The sequence below is a fragment of the Lissotriton vulgaris genome, chromosome 11, assembly GCF_964263255.1.
Source record: "Lissotriton vulgaris chromosome 11, aLisVul1.2, whole genome shotgun sequence".
In the NCBI taxonomy this organism is placed as follows: Eukaryota; Metazoa; Chordata; class Amphibia; order Caudata; family Salamandridae; genus Lissotriton; species Lissotriton vulgaris.
In genome coordinates, this window is record NC_141699.1 from 482,963,729 (window position 1) to 482,979,544 (window position 15,816).

Sequence of the window (15,816 nt, forward strand, 5' to 3'; positions counted from 1 at the left end):
GCAGTTTAACTCTGTGACTTGATGAGGATTGCGTAATGAGAAGTGAACATTTACTTAACTAAACCAAATAGTGGTCATGCAAAATCTCATGTCGCTGCAAGCAGGATTCAAACCTACGCGGGGAAACCCCATTGGATTTCAAGTCCCACGCCTTAACCACTCGGCCATTGCAGCTGCGTGAGTATGATGTCACTGTTGTTGTATACGAGCCATGCGCTACTCATGTCAGGTCGAGACCTAAAAAATAAAGTAACGGAAGGACGGGGCACATACCAGCAGTACCCTGTTGTCCTCACTTATTTCGCATACTTTCATACAATTAATAAAAATAGCAATACGCATCACTCAAAGTGAGTGACAGGGCACAGATGATCGGTAATCAATCACTGCACATTTCTATCCTCGTTTCCCTATATTACGACTGTGGCAACGGGCCCTTAAGTGTACTCAGAAAGAGTCCAAAAGCTTAAACAAGACACGCTTCATAAAAAAAAGTACTCTTTTCATGACTTGTCTAGGTCAGGCAGGACAGGTCCAGACTACGAACCCTTCTGAGCCACCTGCTCTCTAAAACACTTCCTGGGTGTGGAAATTGTCTCAATGTTTACATCTAGTTTGAGTTTTTTCCATTTAAATCTGTGACTTGATGAGGATTGCGTAACGAGAAGTGAACATTTCCTTAACTAAACCAAATGGTGTTCATGCAAAATCACACTACGCTGCAAGCAGGATTCGAACCTGCGCAGGGAAACCCCATTGGATTTCGAGTCCAACGCCTTAACCACTCGGCCATTGCAGCTGCATGTGTATGATGTCACTGTTGTCGTATACTAGCCATGCTCTGCTAATGTCAGGCCGAGACCAAAAAAATAAAGTAACGGAAGGACGGGGCACGTACCAGCAGTGCCCTGTTGTCCTCACTTATTTTGCATGCTTTCATACAATTAATAAAAATAGCAACATGCATCACTCAAAGTGAGTGAAAGGGAACAGATGAGTGGTAATCAATCACTGCATGTTTCTACCCACTTTTCCCTATATTACGGCGGTGGTAACGGGCCCTTAAGTGTACTAAGAAAGAGTCCAAAAGCCTAAACAAGACACGCTTCATAAAAAAAATAATTACTCTTTTCGTGACTTGTCTAGATCATGCAGGACAGGTCCAGACTACGAACCCTTCCGAGGCACCTGCTCTCTAAAACACTTCCTGGGTGTGGAAATTGTCTCAATGTTTATATCTAGTTTGAGTTTTTGCCGTTTAACTCTGTGACTTGATGAGGATTGCATAACAAGAAGTGAACATTTACTTAACTAAACCAAATGGTGTTCATGCAAAATCTCATGACGCTGCAAGCAGGATTCGAACCTACGCGGGGAAACCCATTGGATTTCAAGTCCAACGCCTTAACCACTCGGCCATCGCAGCTGCGTGAGTATGATGTCACAGTTGTCGTATATGAGCCATGCACTACTCACGTCAGGCCGAGACATAAAAAATAAAGTAACAGAAGGACGGGGCACGTACCAGCACTGCCCTGTTGTCCTCACTTATTTTGCATGCTTTCATACAATTAATAAAAATAGCAATACGCATCACTCAAAGTGAGTGACAGGGCACCGATGAGCGGTAATCAATCACTGCACATTTCTATCCTCGTTTCCCTATATTACGGAGGTGGCAACGGGCCCTTAAGTGTACTCAGAAAGAGTCCAAAAGCTTAAACAAGACACGCTTCATAAAAAAAATTACTCATTTCGTAACTTGTCTAGATCAGGCAGGATAGGTCCTGACTACAAACCCTTCCGAGCCACCTGCTCTCTAAAACACTTCCTAGGTGTGGAAATTGTTTCAATGTTTACATCTAGTTTGAGTTTTTGCCATATAACTCTGTGACTTGATGAGGATTGCGTAACGAGAAGTGAACATTTCCTTAACTAAACCAAATGGTGTTCATGCAAAATCACACTACGCTGCAAGCAGGATTCGAACCAGCGCAGGGAAACCCCATTGGATTTCGAGTCCAACGCCTTAACCACTCGGCCATCGCAGCTGCATGTGTATGATGTCACTGTTGTCGTATACTAGCCATGCTCTGCTCATGTCAGGCGGAGACCAAAAAAATAAAGTAACGGAAGGACGGGGCACGTACCAGCAGTGCCCTGTTGTCCTCACTTATTTTGCATGCATTCATACAATTAATAATAATAGCAACATGCATCACTCAAAGTGAGTGAAAGGGCACAGATGAGTGGTAATCAATCACTGCATGTTTCTACCCACTTTTCCCTATATTACGGCAGTGGTAACGGGCCCTTGAGTATACTAAGAAAGAGTTCAAAAGCCTAAACAAGACATGCATCATAAAAAAAACTACTCTTTTCATGACTTGTCTAGATCAGGCAGGACAGGTCCAGACTACAAACCCTTCCGAGCCACCAGCTCTCTAAAACACTTCCTGGGTGTGGAAATTGTCTCAATGTTTACATCTAGTTTGAGTTTTTGCCATTTAACTCTGTGACTTGATGAGGATTGCGAACGAGAAGTGAACATTTCCTTAACTAAACCAAATGGTGTTCATGCAAAATCATACTACGCTGCAAGCAGGATTCGAACCTGCGCAGGGAAACCCCATTGGATTTCGAGTCCAACGCCTTAACCACTTGGCCATCGCAGCTGCATGAGTATGATGTCACTGTTGTCGTATACGAGCCATACTCTGCTCATGTCAGGCCGAGACCAAAAAATAAAGTAACAGAAGGACGGGGCACGTACCAGCAGTGCCCTGTTGTCCTCACTTATTTTGCATGCTTTCATACAATTAATAAAAATAGCAACATGCATCACTCAAAGTGAGTGAAAGGGCACAGATGAGTGGTAATCAATCATTGCGCATTTCTACCCTCTTTTCCCTATATTACGGCGGTGGTAACGGGCCCTTAAGTGTACTAAGAAAGAGTCCAAAAGCCTAAACAAGAAACGCTTCATAAAAAAAATTAATTACTCTTTTCGTGACTTGTCTAGATCATGCAGGACAGGTCCAGACTACGAACCCTTCCGAGGTACCTCCTCTCTAAAACACTTCCTGGGTGTGGAAATTGTCTCAATGTTTACATCTAGTTTGAGTTTTTGCCGTTTAACTCTGTGACTTGATGAGGATTGCGTAACAAGAAGTAAACATTTACTTAACTAAACCAAATGGTGTTCATGCAAAACCTCATGACGCTGCAAGCAGAATTCGAACCTACGCGGGGAAACCCCATAGGATTTCAAGTCCAACGCCTTAACCACTCGGCCATCGCAGCTGCGTGAGTATGATGTCACTGTTGTCGTATACGAGCCATGCACTACTCACGTCAGGCCGAGACATAAAAAATAAAGTAACAGAAGGACGGGGCACGTACCAGCAGTGCCCTGTTGTCCTCACTTATTTTGCATGCTTTCATACAATTAATAAAAATAGCAATACGCATCACTCAAAGTGAGTGACAGGTCACCGATGAGCGGTAATCAATCACTGGACATTTCTATCCTCGTTTCCCTATATTACGGCGGTGGCAAAGGGCCCTTAAGTGTACTCAGAAAGAGCCCAAAAGCTTAAACAAGACTCGCTTCATAAAAAAAAGTATCTTTTCATGACTTGTCTAGATCAGGCAGGACAGGTCCAGACTACGAACCCTTCCGAGCCACCTGCTCTCTAAAACTCTTCCTGGGTGTGGAAATTGTCTCAATGTTTACATCTAGTTTGAGTTTTTGCAGTTTAACTCTGTGACTTGATGAGGATTGCGTAATGAGAAGTGAACATTTACTTAACTTAACCAAATGGTGTTCATGCAAAATCTCATGCCGCTGCAAGCAGGATTCGAACCTACACGGGGAAACACCATTGGATTTCAAGTCCAACGCCTTAACCACTCGGCCATCGCAGCTGCGTGAGTATGATGTCACAGTTGTCGTATACGAGCCATGCACTACTCACGTCAGGCCGAGACATAAAAAATAAAGTAACAGAAGGACGGGGCACGTACCAGCAGTGCCCTGTTGTCCTCACTTATTTTGCATGCTTTCATACAATTAATAAAAATAGCAATACGCATCACTCAAAGTGAGTGACAGGGCACCGATGAGCGGTAATCAATCACTGCACATTTCTATCCTCGTTTCCCTATATTACGGCGGTGGCAACGGGCCCTTAAGTGTACTCAGAAAGAGTCCAAAAGCCTAAACAAGACACGCTTCATAAAAAAAATTACTCATTTCCTAACTTGTCTAGATCAGGCAGGATAGGTCCAGACTACAAACCCTTCCGAGCCACCTGCTCTCTAAAACACTTCCTGGGTGTGGAAATGGTCTCAATGTTTACATCTAGTTTGAGTTTTTGCCATTTAACTTTGTGACTTGATGAGGATTGCGTAACGAGAAGTGAACATTTCCTTAACTAAACCAAATGGTGTTCATGCAAAATCACACTACGCTGCAAGCAGGATTCGAACCTGCGCAGAGAAACCCCATTGGATTTCGAGTCCAACGCCTTAACCACTCGGCCATCGCAGCTGCATGAGTATGATGTCACTGTTGTCGTATACGAGCCATGCTCTGCTCATGTCAGGCCGAGGCCAAAAAAATAAAGTAACGGAAGGACGGGGCACGTACCAGCAGTGCCCTGTTGTCCTCACTTATTTTGCATGCTTTCATACAATTAGTAAAAATAGCAACATGCATCACTCAAAGTGAGTGAAAGGGCACAGATGAGTGGTAATCAATCACTGCTTGTTTCTACCCACTTTTCCCTATATTACGGCGGTGGTAACGGGCCCTTAAGTGTACTAAGAACGAGTCCAAAAGCCTAAACAAGACATGCATCATAAAAAAAGTACTCTTTTCATGACTTGTCTAGATCAGGCAGGACAGGTCCAGACTACAAACCCTTCCGAGACACTAGCTCTCTAAAACACTTCCTGGGTGTGGAAATTGTCTCAATGTTTACATCTAGTTTGAGTTTTTTCCATTTAACTTTGTGACTTGATGAGGATTGCGTAACGAGAAGTGAACATTTCCTTAACTAAACCAAATGGTGTTCATGCAAAATCACACTACGCTGCAAGCAGGATTCGAACCTGCGCAGAGAAACCCCATTGGATTTCGAGTCCAACGCCTTAACCACTCGGCCATCGCAGCTGCGTGAGTATGATGTCACAGTTGTAGTAAACGAGCCATGCACTACTCACGTCAGGCCGAGACATAAAAAATAAAGTAACAGAAGGACGGGGCACGTACCAGCACTGCCCTGTTGTCCTCACTTATTTTGCATGCTTTCATACAATTAATAAAAATAGCAATACGCATCACTCAAAGTGAGTGACAGGGCACCGATGAGCGGTAATCAATCACTGCACATTTCTATCCTCGTTTCCCTATATTACGGCGGTGGCAACGGGCCCTTAAGTGTACTCAGAAAGAGTCCAAAAGCTTAAACAAGACACGCTTCATGAAAAAAAGTACTCTTTTCATGACTTTTCTAGATCAGGCAGGACAGGTCCAGACTACGAACCCTTCCGAGCCACCTGCTCTCTAAAACACTTCCTGAGTGTGGAAATTGTCTCAATGTTTACATCTAGTTTGAGTTTTTGCAGTTTAACTCTGTGACTTGATGAGGATTGCGTAATGAGAAGTGAACATTTACTTAACTAAACCAAATGGTGATCATGCAAAATCTCATGCCGCTGCAAGCAGGATTCGAACCTACGCGGGGAAACCCCATTGGATTTCAAGTCCAATGCCTTAAGCACTCGGCCATCGCAGCTGCATGAGTATGATGTCACTGTTGTCGTATACAAGCCATGCGCTACTCATGTCAGGTCGAGACCTAAAAAATAAAGTAACGGAAGGACGGGGCACATACCAGCAGTGCCCTGTTGTCCTCACTTATTTCGCATACTTTCATACAATTAATAAAAATAGCAATATGCATCACTCAAAATGAGTGACAGGGCACAGATGAGCGGTAATCAATCACTGCACATTTCTACCCTCGTTTCCATATATTACGGCGGTGGCAACGGGCCCTTAAGTGTACTCAGAAAGAGTCCAAAAGCCTAAACAAGACCGCTTCATTAAAAAAACTTACTCATTTCGTAACTTGTCTAGATCAGGCAGGATAGGTCCAGACTACAAACCCTTCCGAGCCACCTGCTCTCTAAAACACTTCCTAGGTGTGGAAATTGTTTCAATGTTTACATCTAGTTTGAGTTTTTGCCATATAACTCTGTGACTTGATGAGGATTGCGTAACTAGAAGTGAACATTTCCTTAACTAAACCAAATGGTGTTCATGCAAAATCACACTATGCTGCAAGCAGGATTTGAACCTGCGCATGGAAACCCCATTGGATTTCGAGTCCAACGCCTTAACCACTCGGCCATCGCAGCTGCATGAGTATGATGTCACTGTTGTCGTATACTAGCCATGCTCTGCTCATGTCAGGCGGAGACCAAAAAAATAAAGTAACGGAAGGACGGGGCACGTACCAGCAGTGCCCTGTTGTCCTCACTTATTTTGCATGCTTTCATACAATTAATAAAAATAGCAACATGCATCACTCAAAGTGAGTCAAAGGGCACAGATGAGTGGTAATCAATCATTGCGCATTTCTACCCTCTTTTCCCTATATTACGGCGGTGGTAACGGGCCCTTAAGTGTACTAAGAAAGAGTCCAAAAGCCTAAACAAGACACCCTTCATAAAAAAAATGTATTACTCTTTTCGTGACTTGTCTAGATCATGCAGGACAGGTCCAGACTACGAACCCTTCCGAGGCACGTGCTCTCTAAAACACTTCCTGGGTGTGGAAATTGTCTCAATGTTTACATCTAGTTTGAGTTTTTGCCGTTTAACTCTGTGACTTGATAAGGATTGCGTAACAAGAAGTAAACATTTACTTAACTAAACCAAATGGTGTTCATGCAAAAACTCATGACGCTGCAAGCAGAATTCGAACCTACGCGGGGAAACCCCATTGGATTTCAAGTCCAACGCCTTAACCACTCGGCCATCGCAGCTGCGTGAGTATGATGTCACAGTTGTAGTATACGAGCCATGCACTACTCACGTCAGGCCGAGACATAAAAAATAAAGTAACAGAAGGACGGGGCACGTACCAGCAGTGCCCTGTTGTCCTCACTTATTTTGCATGCTTTCATACAATTAATAAAAATAGCAATACGCATCACTCAAAGTGAGTGACAGGGCACCGATGAGCGGTAATCAATCACTGCACATTTCTATCCTCGTTTCCCTATATTACGGCGGTGGCAACGGGCCCTTAAGTGTCCTCAGAAAGAGTCCAAAAGCTTAAACAAGACACGCTTCATAAAAAAAAGTACTCTTTTCATGACTTGTCTAGATCAGGCAGGACAGGTCCAGTCTACGAACCCTTCCGAGCCATCTGCTCTCTAAAACACTTCCTGGGTGTGGAAATTGTCTCAATGTTTACATCTAGTTTGAGTTTTTGCAGTTTATCTCTGTGACTTGATGAGGATTGCGTAATGAGAAGTGAACATTTACTTAACTTAACCAAATGGTGTTCATGCAAAATCTCATGCCGCTTCAAGCAGGATTCAATCCTACATGGGGAAACCCCATTGGATTTCAAGTCCAACGCCTTAACCACTCGGCCATCGCAGCTGAGTGAGTATGATGTCACTGTTGTCGTATACGAGCCATGCGCTACTCATGTCAGGTCGAGACCTAAAAAATAAAGTAACGGAAGGACGGGGCACGTACCAGCCGTGCCCTGTTGTCCTCTGTAGGAGAGTAGGGTCTGCTATCCTATGGTCACCCCAATTTTTGCTTTTTGCTTCACTGGTTTTCGACTTACTGAGGCTGTGGGCCTGCTAATCAGACCCCCAGCCTGCTGTTCTCTCTCTAAATTTATAATACATGTGCTATAGGTACATACCACAATTGGAAATGGACTCCTTGTCAGCCCCTGTACCATGCACTATAGGTGCTCAGGGCATAGGTGCCACCAAGGCCTACCAGGGGCTGAAGCATAGCTTTTGCCACCCCTGGCTGGTTCTTAAATTGACACAACTGGCTGATCACTCAGCTGGGGCAAGTGGGTGTAATCACCCCTTGCTTAGATATAGTATACCTATATCTAAACCTATATCTGGACACATATATAACCTGTGAGCCACTCCTATGGAAGGCCTCATCAATCCTGGAGGCCGAGTGCGTGGTTTTATGTGAGATGGAGCTCTGGCATGAGCTGAGCCTGTCTGCAGCTGTCGGGAACAACTCCCTAAGCTGATCCGGGATAATGCCATACCATATACTCTTAAGCGCCTTATAATCCTCGCGGTTATATAGCAACTTTGGTTTGGCTTTATCAAAACATGTCGTGTAAGGTGTCATACGAATTGGAATACTACCCCCTCGCCAGTTCTGGCGACGGGGGTAGCATTCCACCCTTCTAGAGGGAGAAGACATGTTACTTTACTGAAACGCGGTTGATTTAAAATGAGCCTCAGATCCACAAAATGGATGCCCCTGCCACAGACACGGGTCTGGCCTCCTGCTGCTGACCGAAACCCGGCAGAGGAGGCCTGGACAAAGAGTTTCCTGTCACAGGGCGGTGCCAAACCACCCCAGACAGGAGATAGTGGATTGGAGTAGGGAGGTTTCAAAGAAACCAGACACTGCCTGGGGAGCACAAGGCTGCCCCTTGCAGGATCCGGCCAAACCGGTTCTGGGGCCTCCCAGCCCCTGTCCCAGCGCGGCCAGGATCAAAGGAGAGGGGTGTAACCACCCCCTTCCTGGGTCCCACCCATAGGAGGGGACCTAGCAGGATGTCCAACCCCCTAGATTCGAATAAGAGGGGGAGCAGTCCCAACGGACTTCAGATCATCCTGAAGAAACATAAGAAACGAAATCTGGACCCTTCGACTTTCTACACGACGTGAGAAGACTGAAGAATCTCCCTTGTGGTCAAGGAGTGACCACCCTGTGCAAGCAGGCACCATCCAGCCCTCGACCCTTGCTTTGTTGCAGTTCCCGCCGGAACTCGAGCGACAGAGATCGACGAGATCAAGCTTGCCTGCCTTCTACCTGCCCGATCCACAGTCCCTGCAGAGCTGAGACCCGTGGAGGCGACCGGAAGCGTGGGGCACGCCATCTTGAAAAGGCCACGAGACGCTGACCGTGCAGCCCACGAGTGACCCTCGAAGCTGTGCACCGGGGTTTGAGAAGCCCCAGCCCCGAGCTCCACTTGCACCAAAGCTCACCCCTCCACACTCGACGAGTGCTGCGTGGGGCCCTTCTGCTTGTGTGCGCTCTACGCGTTGGCCCGGTCACTTGCCAGCTGGCTTGTGGCCCCTGTGCCGACGAAACCTGAAATACGACTTGCTTTTCTGGTTGCTCCAGATCTGCACCAGCTCCTGTGAAAAGGAGCACCCACTCTGACCCTCCTGGTTCGAGTGATAAGCAATCTCCCGGTTCTGCGTGGATTGCTTTTGCCAAGTGCTGTTTGCTGCAATCTTGAAGCCGACGGTGCTGACGGCGAGAGCCTACGTGGGACAGATCGTGACCTGCTCCTGGACGTCGCAGATGCCCCAGAGCCCACGTGACAGCGGAGAGAAGCCTATCGACAACCGCCTGATTGCGCCCGACATTGCCTGGTTCCGTCCTGGTTCCACCCTGGTCACTGCTGAGTGACCCAGACTCTGTCCCCTCTGCTTTCAGGTACTTTTCTACTTCGATCCTCCCTTGGATCGCACCGGACACTTCTGCTTCACAGCGCCTGCAGCTGCAACAGCTCCAAGCACCAAGAACCTGCGTGACAGAACCCGACGCCACTTCGACCCTGTGCACCCACGGCCTGTGGGTGAGGTAACTTTGCAACGCCGGTGTCCTTACACTGGTACACACCTCTAGGGTCTGTGTCTAAAGTTTTGTGTTCCTAGGTTCAGCGGAAGTATCATTTAATTCACTTTAACTAACTTTTACGCACCATTGACATTACATTGGTGCGCGCCGCACTTTCCGTGCTGCACCCGTCTCCTGTGGGCTACTCCCGACTTCTTCATTGCTTGTCCTGACTGCTCCCAGCGAATCTCTAGGCCCTAGGCCTAACCATTGCTCGATAAGTGTTACTTATACCATTTTTTTAGTATATGGTCTGAGTGGCCCCCCGCCCTCAGCCATAATTGTGCCAACTTTATATGTTTAACAGTGCTTTTGATTTAACGCTTGTGCCCCTTTCCTCATAAAGAGTACTGGGGAGTAATTTAGAAATAAATACATATATTTTTACAATATATACGTGTGTGGTGTCCTTTCATTTGATTACAGGATTGTATGTGGTAAAACAGCTCGCTTAACACGACCTCTTAAGTTAAGCCTTTAAGGCTGCTTAGTCCATGCTACCACTAGGATAGCTTGTCTACAAGGTTGACTTACAACCTGACATCTTTGGGGTTTGTTTGGACTGATACCCAGTGGTTCCAGAATTGGAAACACTACATATCAGGCCAACTTCTCACATTGGTGTGCAGCGGTGCGGATTTGAGCTTGCTGTTTGTTTTACCATTGCAATCTTTATCAAATTGAAAGATCACATCAAGTACCTCTAGGTACATATAAATCAAAAGCTTAGCATATTAAGTTCTACTGAACTTAGTAGTTGTAGATTAAAGGGATTAGCACACCCTGACTACAACTCACTAGCAAGGTACAGTAGGAAACCACTTAGTGTAGGTAAGTGCACCACTTACACCTCACTAGCAGTCATGTCTGATGCAGATAGAGCCTCAGGCTCTGCTCCTGTAGAAGTTGATCCTATAGGGACAACATCCAGATATGACAACCTTAGCCACAAAGACCTGAGTGCCTTGTGCACAGCCAGGGGGCTAAAAAAGGGCAGAGGCCCTACCATTCCTTCCCTAATAGCTCTCCTAGAAAAGGATGATCTAGATAAGGTGAGTCAGGCTCCCTTAGGTGCAGGTGAAGGGATAAACTCCCCTGAGAATGAGGATCTTCCAGATGATGATGTAGTGGAGGAGGAAGAGGAAGAGGAAGGCTCTGATTTAGAAGAGCCTGAAGATCAGGATCAGAGAGGAAACCAGGTACAGGTTGCCAGCCTTAACCAGGCCAACTTGGACCTACATGGGAATGGGGGGGGCCAGCACCACCCCAGATCTCATAACCAAATTCTCCCAGGTAATAGGAGGGAGAGATCTCTATCAGGGGACTCTCACCTTTCTAGTGCCTCAAGAGAATCTCAAAGAGGAATGACTTCCTCCCAGAGAAAAGAGCATAGGGCCAGGATGAGGGCTGTCCAACTCCAAATAGAGAGGGAAGAGGTAGCCTTGGCTCAAGCTAAACTTGCTTTAGCAAGAGAGAGAAAATTGTGTGGCTTAGATGCCACTGGTGGCAGCAAAGTTCCTAAAGAAAAAGACAGGGCCTATGACAATAGAAACCTGACAAAAATTGTGCCCCCCTACAAGGAAGGGGATGATATCCACAAATGGATGACTGCTCTTGAGAGGGCCTGCATGGTACAGCAGGTCCCTGAGGATCAGTGGGCAGCAATTTTATGGTACTCCTTTTCTGAGAAAGGGAGGGACAGGCTCCTCACTGTTAGACCTGAGGATGCCAAAAACTACTCTGTTCTGAAGAGTGCTCTTATTGAAGGGTTTGGCCTAACCACTGAGCAATACAGGTTGTTGTTCAGAGACACCCAAAAAGCACAGACTCAGGACTGGACTGATTTTGTAGATTGTGCCACTAAGGCTCTGGAGGGTTGGCTGCAGGGAAGTAAAGTTTCAGACTATACAGGATTGTACAATCTTATGATGAGAGAACAGATCCTTAATAACTGTCAGAACCAGCTGTTGCATCAATACCTTGTTGACTCTGATTTGACCTCTCCCCAAGAATTGGGAAAGAAGGCAGACAAATGGGTCAGAACAAGGATTAAGCAGAAAAACCAGAACCAAGGTGACCAGAAGAAAACAGACCAGAAGGGTGGGAATCAGAAAGATAAAGAAAAGGACCAGAAGTCTTCAGGCCCCCAAACTAGCAATAAGGAGGGGGGGTTCCCAAAATGGAAACAAGAAAAAGAAGAATGATGGCCCAAAGAAACCTTGGTGTAATACCTGCAAATCAGTTTCACACTGGGGCAGTGAATGCACTAAGAAAAATCCAGTCCCCACCACTGCAGCTCCTAAAGCAACTGCACCCCCTAGTACAGTCAGCAGTGGTGGTACACAGCCAAAGGGTTTAGTAGGGTTGACCCTGGGTACTGAGGTGGAATCTGGCCTAGTCAGAATCCCCACACAGGCAGTTCTCCTATATGATGTGGACTTATCTTTGCCCACTGCAGTAAGCCCCAGTAACCTGGGCAAATATAGGCAGACTCCCTTAATTAATGAGAAACTGGCTCAGGCCTACAGGGACACTTGTGCCAGTGTCACAATGGTGACACCTGGCTTTGTGGATCCTGGACAGATTGTACTAGGTGAAAGTTACCTAGTGACCAATGCAAGCAACTCCACTACTTCCCATAGTGTGGCTGTTGTGAACTTCTCCTGGGGAGGGGTAGATGGCCTAAAGAAAGTTGTTGTGAGTGCAGACCTCCCAGTAGACTGTCTGTTAGGCAATGATCTTGAAAGCTCAGTTTGGTCAGAAGTGGAGTACAGGACTCATGCAGAAATGCTAGGGATTTCAGCTCATGTCCTTGCAGTGACAAGGTCTCAGGCTAAGAAGTGCCTTCCTGAACCAGTGGTGGATCTTGAAACAATAGACCAACCACAACCCAAGAGGAGGAGCAAGAGGGTTAAGGCTGTGCCTTCCCACTTGCCCCAGGTTGAGGATCAAGTTTCACAGGAAACTGATTCTGCAGTCCAAGAGGAGACTGTCTCAGATGAGCTTGAACCTGAACAGGTTGAGTTTCTGGGGACAGGGGGACCCTCAAGGGCAGACCTGGGGCAGGCCCAATTAGATTGCCCTTCACTTGAACCCCTCAGACAGCAAGCTGCTGCTGAGGCTGCAGGGAATGCTCAAGGTACCCATAAGGTGTATTGGGATGAAGGGCTCCTTTATTCAGAGGCTAGAGACCCCAAGCCTGGCACCACCAGGAGGTTGGTTATACCTTTGAAGTTTAGGGGCTTCCTTCTTACCTTGGCCCATGATATTCCCCTTGCAGGACACTTAGGCCAGAATAAGACTTGGGACAGGCTTGTTCCACACTTTCACTGGCCTCACATGTCAGAAAATGTCAAGGAGTTTTGTCGCTCCTGTGTCACTTGCCAAGCCAGTGGTAAGTCAGGTGGCACAACAAAGGCCCCCCTGATACCACTACCTGTGGTGGGGGTACCCTTTGAAAGAGTTGGAATAGACATTGTGGGTCCCATGGATCCTCAAACAGCATCTGGGCACAGATTTATACTGGTGGTAGTGGATCATGCCACCAGGTACCCAGAGGCAATTCCCCTGAGGACCACCACAGCTCCTGTGGTGGCAAAAGCCCTCATTGCAGTTTTCTCAAGAGTGGGCTTTCCAAAGGAGGTTCTTTCAGACAGAGGTACTAACTTTATGTCTGGATACTTAAAAGCAATGTGGAAAGAGTGTGGAGTAAACTATAAGTTTACCACACCCTACCATCCACAGTGCAATGGGCTTGTGGAAAGGTTCAACAAGACCCTAAAGGGAATGATAAAAGGTTTACCAGAGAAGCTTAGGCGGAAATGGGACATCCTTTTACCCTGCTTGCTCTTTGCTTACAGAGAGGTCCCACAGAAGGGGGTTGGCTACAGCCCTTTTGAACTTTTGTTTGGCCACCCTGTAAGAGGTCCATTGAGTTTGGTGAAGGAAGGATGGGAGTTACCTCTCAAAAAGCCTAAACTAGACATTGTGGACTATGTACTTGGTCTCCGCTCCAGGATGGCTGAATACATGGAGAGAGCATCCAAAAACCTTGAGGCAAGTCAGGAATTACAGAAAGCCTGGCATGACCAAAAGGCTGTTATGGTTGAGTTCCAGCCAGGACAGAAGGTGTGGGTGTTGGACCCAGTGGGGCCAGCAGCTCTCCAGGACAAATGGACTGGACCCTACCCTATCATTGAAAAGAAGGGAGAAGTCACCTACTTGGTTGACTTTGGTACCCCTAGGAGCCCCCACAGGGTGCTCCATGTGAACAGATTGAAAGCATTTGTTGACAGGGAGGACATGAGTCTCCTCATGGCCACAGATGGGGAACAGGAGGAAGAGAGTGACCCTCTCCCAGACCTGCTTTCCCAGAACCCTGATGATGGTTCAGTTGATGGAGTAGCCTTGGCAGGCAGCCTCACTGAGCAGCAACAGGTGGACTGCAGACAGGTGTTGCAGGCCCACAGACAATTGTTTTCACTCACACCCAGTCAGACTAACTGGTGCACCCATGAGGTGGACACTGGTGACAATCTGCCTGTGAAGAATAAGATCTACAGGCAACCTGACCATGTCAGGGATTGTATAAAGGCTGAGGTGCAAAAGATGTTGGAGCTTGGAGTGATTGAGCCATCAGAGAGCCCATGGGCTAGCCCAGTGGTCCTTGTGCCAAAACCTCATACCAAAGATGGGAAGAGAGAAATGAGGTTTTGTGTGGACTACAGAGGTCTCAATGCTGTCACTAGGACAGATGCTCATCCCATTCCAAGAGCAGATGAGCTCATTGATAAATTGGCTTCTGCCAAGTTTCTGAGCACATTTGATTTGACAGCTGGCTACTGGCAAATCAGACTAGCTGAGGAGTCAAAAGCCAAAACAGCATTTTCGACCCCTAGTGGACATTATCAATTTGTGGTAATGCCCTTTGGCTTGAAGAATGCACCTGCCACTTTCCAAAGGTTGGTGAACCAAGTCCTTGCTGGGTTGGATGACTTTTGTGCAGCATATCTAGATGATATTGCTGTCTTTAGCTCCACCTGGGAGGATCACCTGATCCACCTGAAGAAGGTTCTGGAGGCCCTGCAAAAGGCAGGCCTGACTATCAAGGCTACTAAGTGCCAGATAGGGCAGAGCAAGGTTGTGTACTTGGGCCACCTAGTAGGTGGGGGTCAAGTTCAACCACTGGAGAGCAAGATCCAGACCATACAGGACTGGGCTCCTCCAACTACCCAGACACAAGTCAGAGCCTTCTTGGGCCTGACTGGGTATTACAGAAAATTTGTAAAGAACTATGGGTCCATTGTGACACCATTGAATGACTTGACATCCAAGAAGATGCCCAAAAAGGTTCAGTGGACAGTTAGCTGTCAAAAGGCATTTGATGACCTGAAGAAGGCCATGTGCTCTGCACCTATCCTGAAGAGTCCTGACTACTCCAAACAGTTCATTGTACAGACAGATGCTTCTGAGTTGGGGGTGGGAGCTGTGCTTTCACAACTTAATCAAGATGGTCAAGACCAGCCCATTGCTTTTATTAGCAGAAGGCTGACCCCCAGGGAGAAACGTTGGTCAGCTATTGAGAGGGAGGCCTTTGCTGTGGTTTGGGCCCTGAAGAAGTTGAGGCCATACTTGTTTGGTACTCACTTCCTAATTCAGACAGACCATAAGCCCCTCTTGTGGCTAAATCAGATGAAGGGTGAAAATCCCAAACTGCTCAGGTGGTCCATTTCCCTACAGGGGATGGACTTTACAGTGGAGCACCGCCCAGGGACTGACCATGGTAATGCAGATGGTCTCTCCAGGTACTTCCACTTAGAACATGAAGACTTATCTGGTCAAGGTTAAGTTTAATGTCCCTGCGTTTGGGGGGGGGTTATGTAGGAGAGTAGGGTC

At 46.8% G+C, this 15,816-nt stretch overlaps 10 non-coding genes across 10 annotated transcripts; all 10 read right to left on the reverse strand.

Annotated features, from left to right (window-relative positions):
• Positions 1–717: 717 nt before the first annotated feature.
• TRNAS-CGA (transfer RNA serine (anticodon CGA)) lies at positions 718–799 on the reverse strand. Its single transcript has one exon. It is a non-coding gene; the product is annotated as a tRNA-Ser (tRNA).
• A 546-nt stretch (positions 800–1,345) lies between these two features.
• On the reverse strand, positions 1,346–1,426 carry TRNAS-UGA (transfer RNA serine (anticodon UGA)). The gene has a single exon. It is a non-coding gene; the product is annotated as a tRNA-Ser (tRNA).
• Positions 1,427–1,969: 543 nt separating this feature from the next.
• TRNAS-CGA (transfer RNA serine (anticodon CGA)) lies at positions 1,970–2,051 on the reverse strand. Its single transcript has one exon. It is a non-coding gene; the product is annotated as a tRNA-Ser (tRNA).
• A 542-nt stretch (positions 2,052–2,593) lies between these two features.
• On the reverse strand, positions 2,594–2,675 carry TRNAS-CGA (transfer RNA serine (anticodon CGA)). The gene has a single exon. It is a non-coding gene; the product is annotated as a tRNA-Ser (tRNA).
• Positions 2,676–3,845: 1,170 nt separating this feature from the next.
• Positions 3,846–3,927, reverse strand: TRNAS-UGA (transfer RNA serine (anticodon UGA)). Its single transcript has one exon. It is a non-coding gene; the product is annotated as a tRNA-Ser (tRNA).
• A 543-nt stretch (positions 3,928–4,470) lies between these two features.
• Positions 4,471–4,552, reverse strand: TRNAS-CGA (transfer RNA serine (anticodon CGA)). Its single transcript has one exon. It is a non-coding gene; the product is annotated as a tRNA-Ser (tRNA).
• A 542-nt stretch (positions 4,553–5,094) lies between these two features.
• On the reverse strand, positions 5,095–5,176 carry TRNAS-CGA (transfer RNA serine (anticodon CGA)). The gene has a single exon. It is a non-coding gene; the product is annotated as a tRNA-Ser (tRNA).
• Positions 5,177–5,719: 543 nt separating this feature from the next.
• Positions 5,720–5,801, reverse strand: TRNAS-UGA (transfer RNA serine (anticodon UGA)). The gene has a single exon. It is a non-coding gene; the product is annotated as a tRNA-Ser (tRNA).
• A 543-nt stretch (positions 5,802–6,344) lies between these two features.
• On the reverse strand, positions 6,345–6,426 carry TRNAS-CGA (transfer RNA serine (anticodon CGA)). The gene has a single exon. It is a non-coding gene; the product is annotated as a tRNA-Ser (tRNA).
• A 547-nt stretch (positions 6,427–6,973) lies between these two features.
• Positions 6,974–7,055, reverse strand: TRNAS-UGA (transfer RNA serine (anticodon UGA)). The gene has a single exon. It is a non-coding gene; the product is annotated as a tRNA-Ser (tRNA).
• Positions 7,056–15,816: the final 8,761 nt, after the last annotated feature.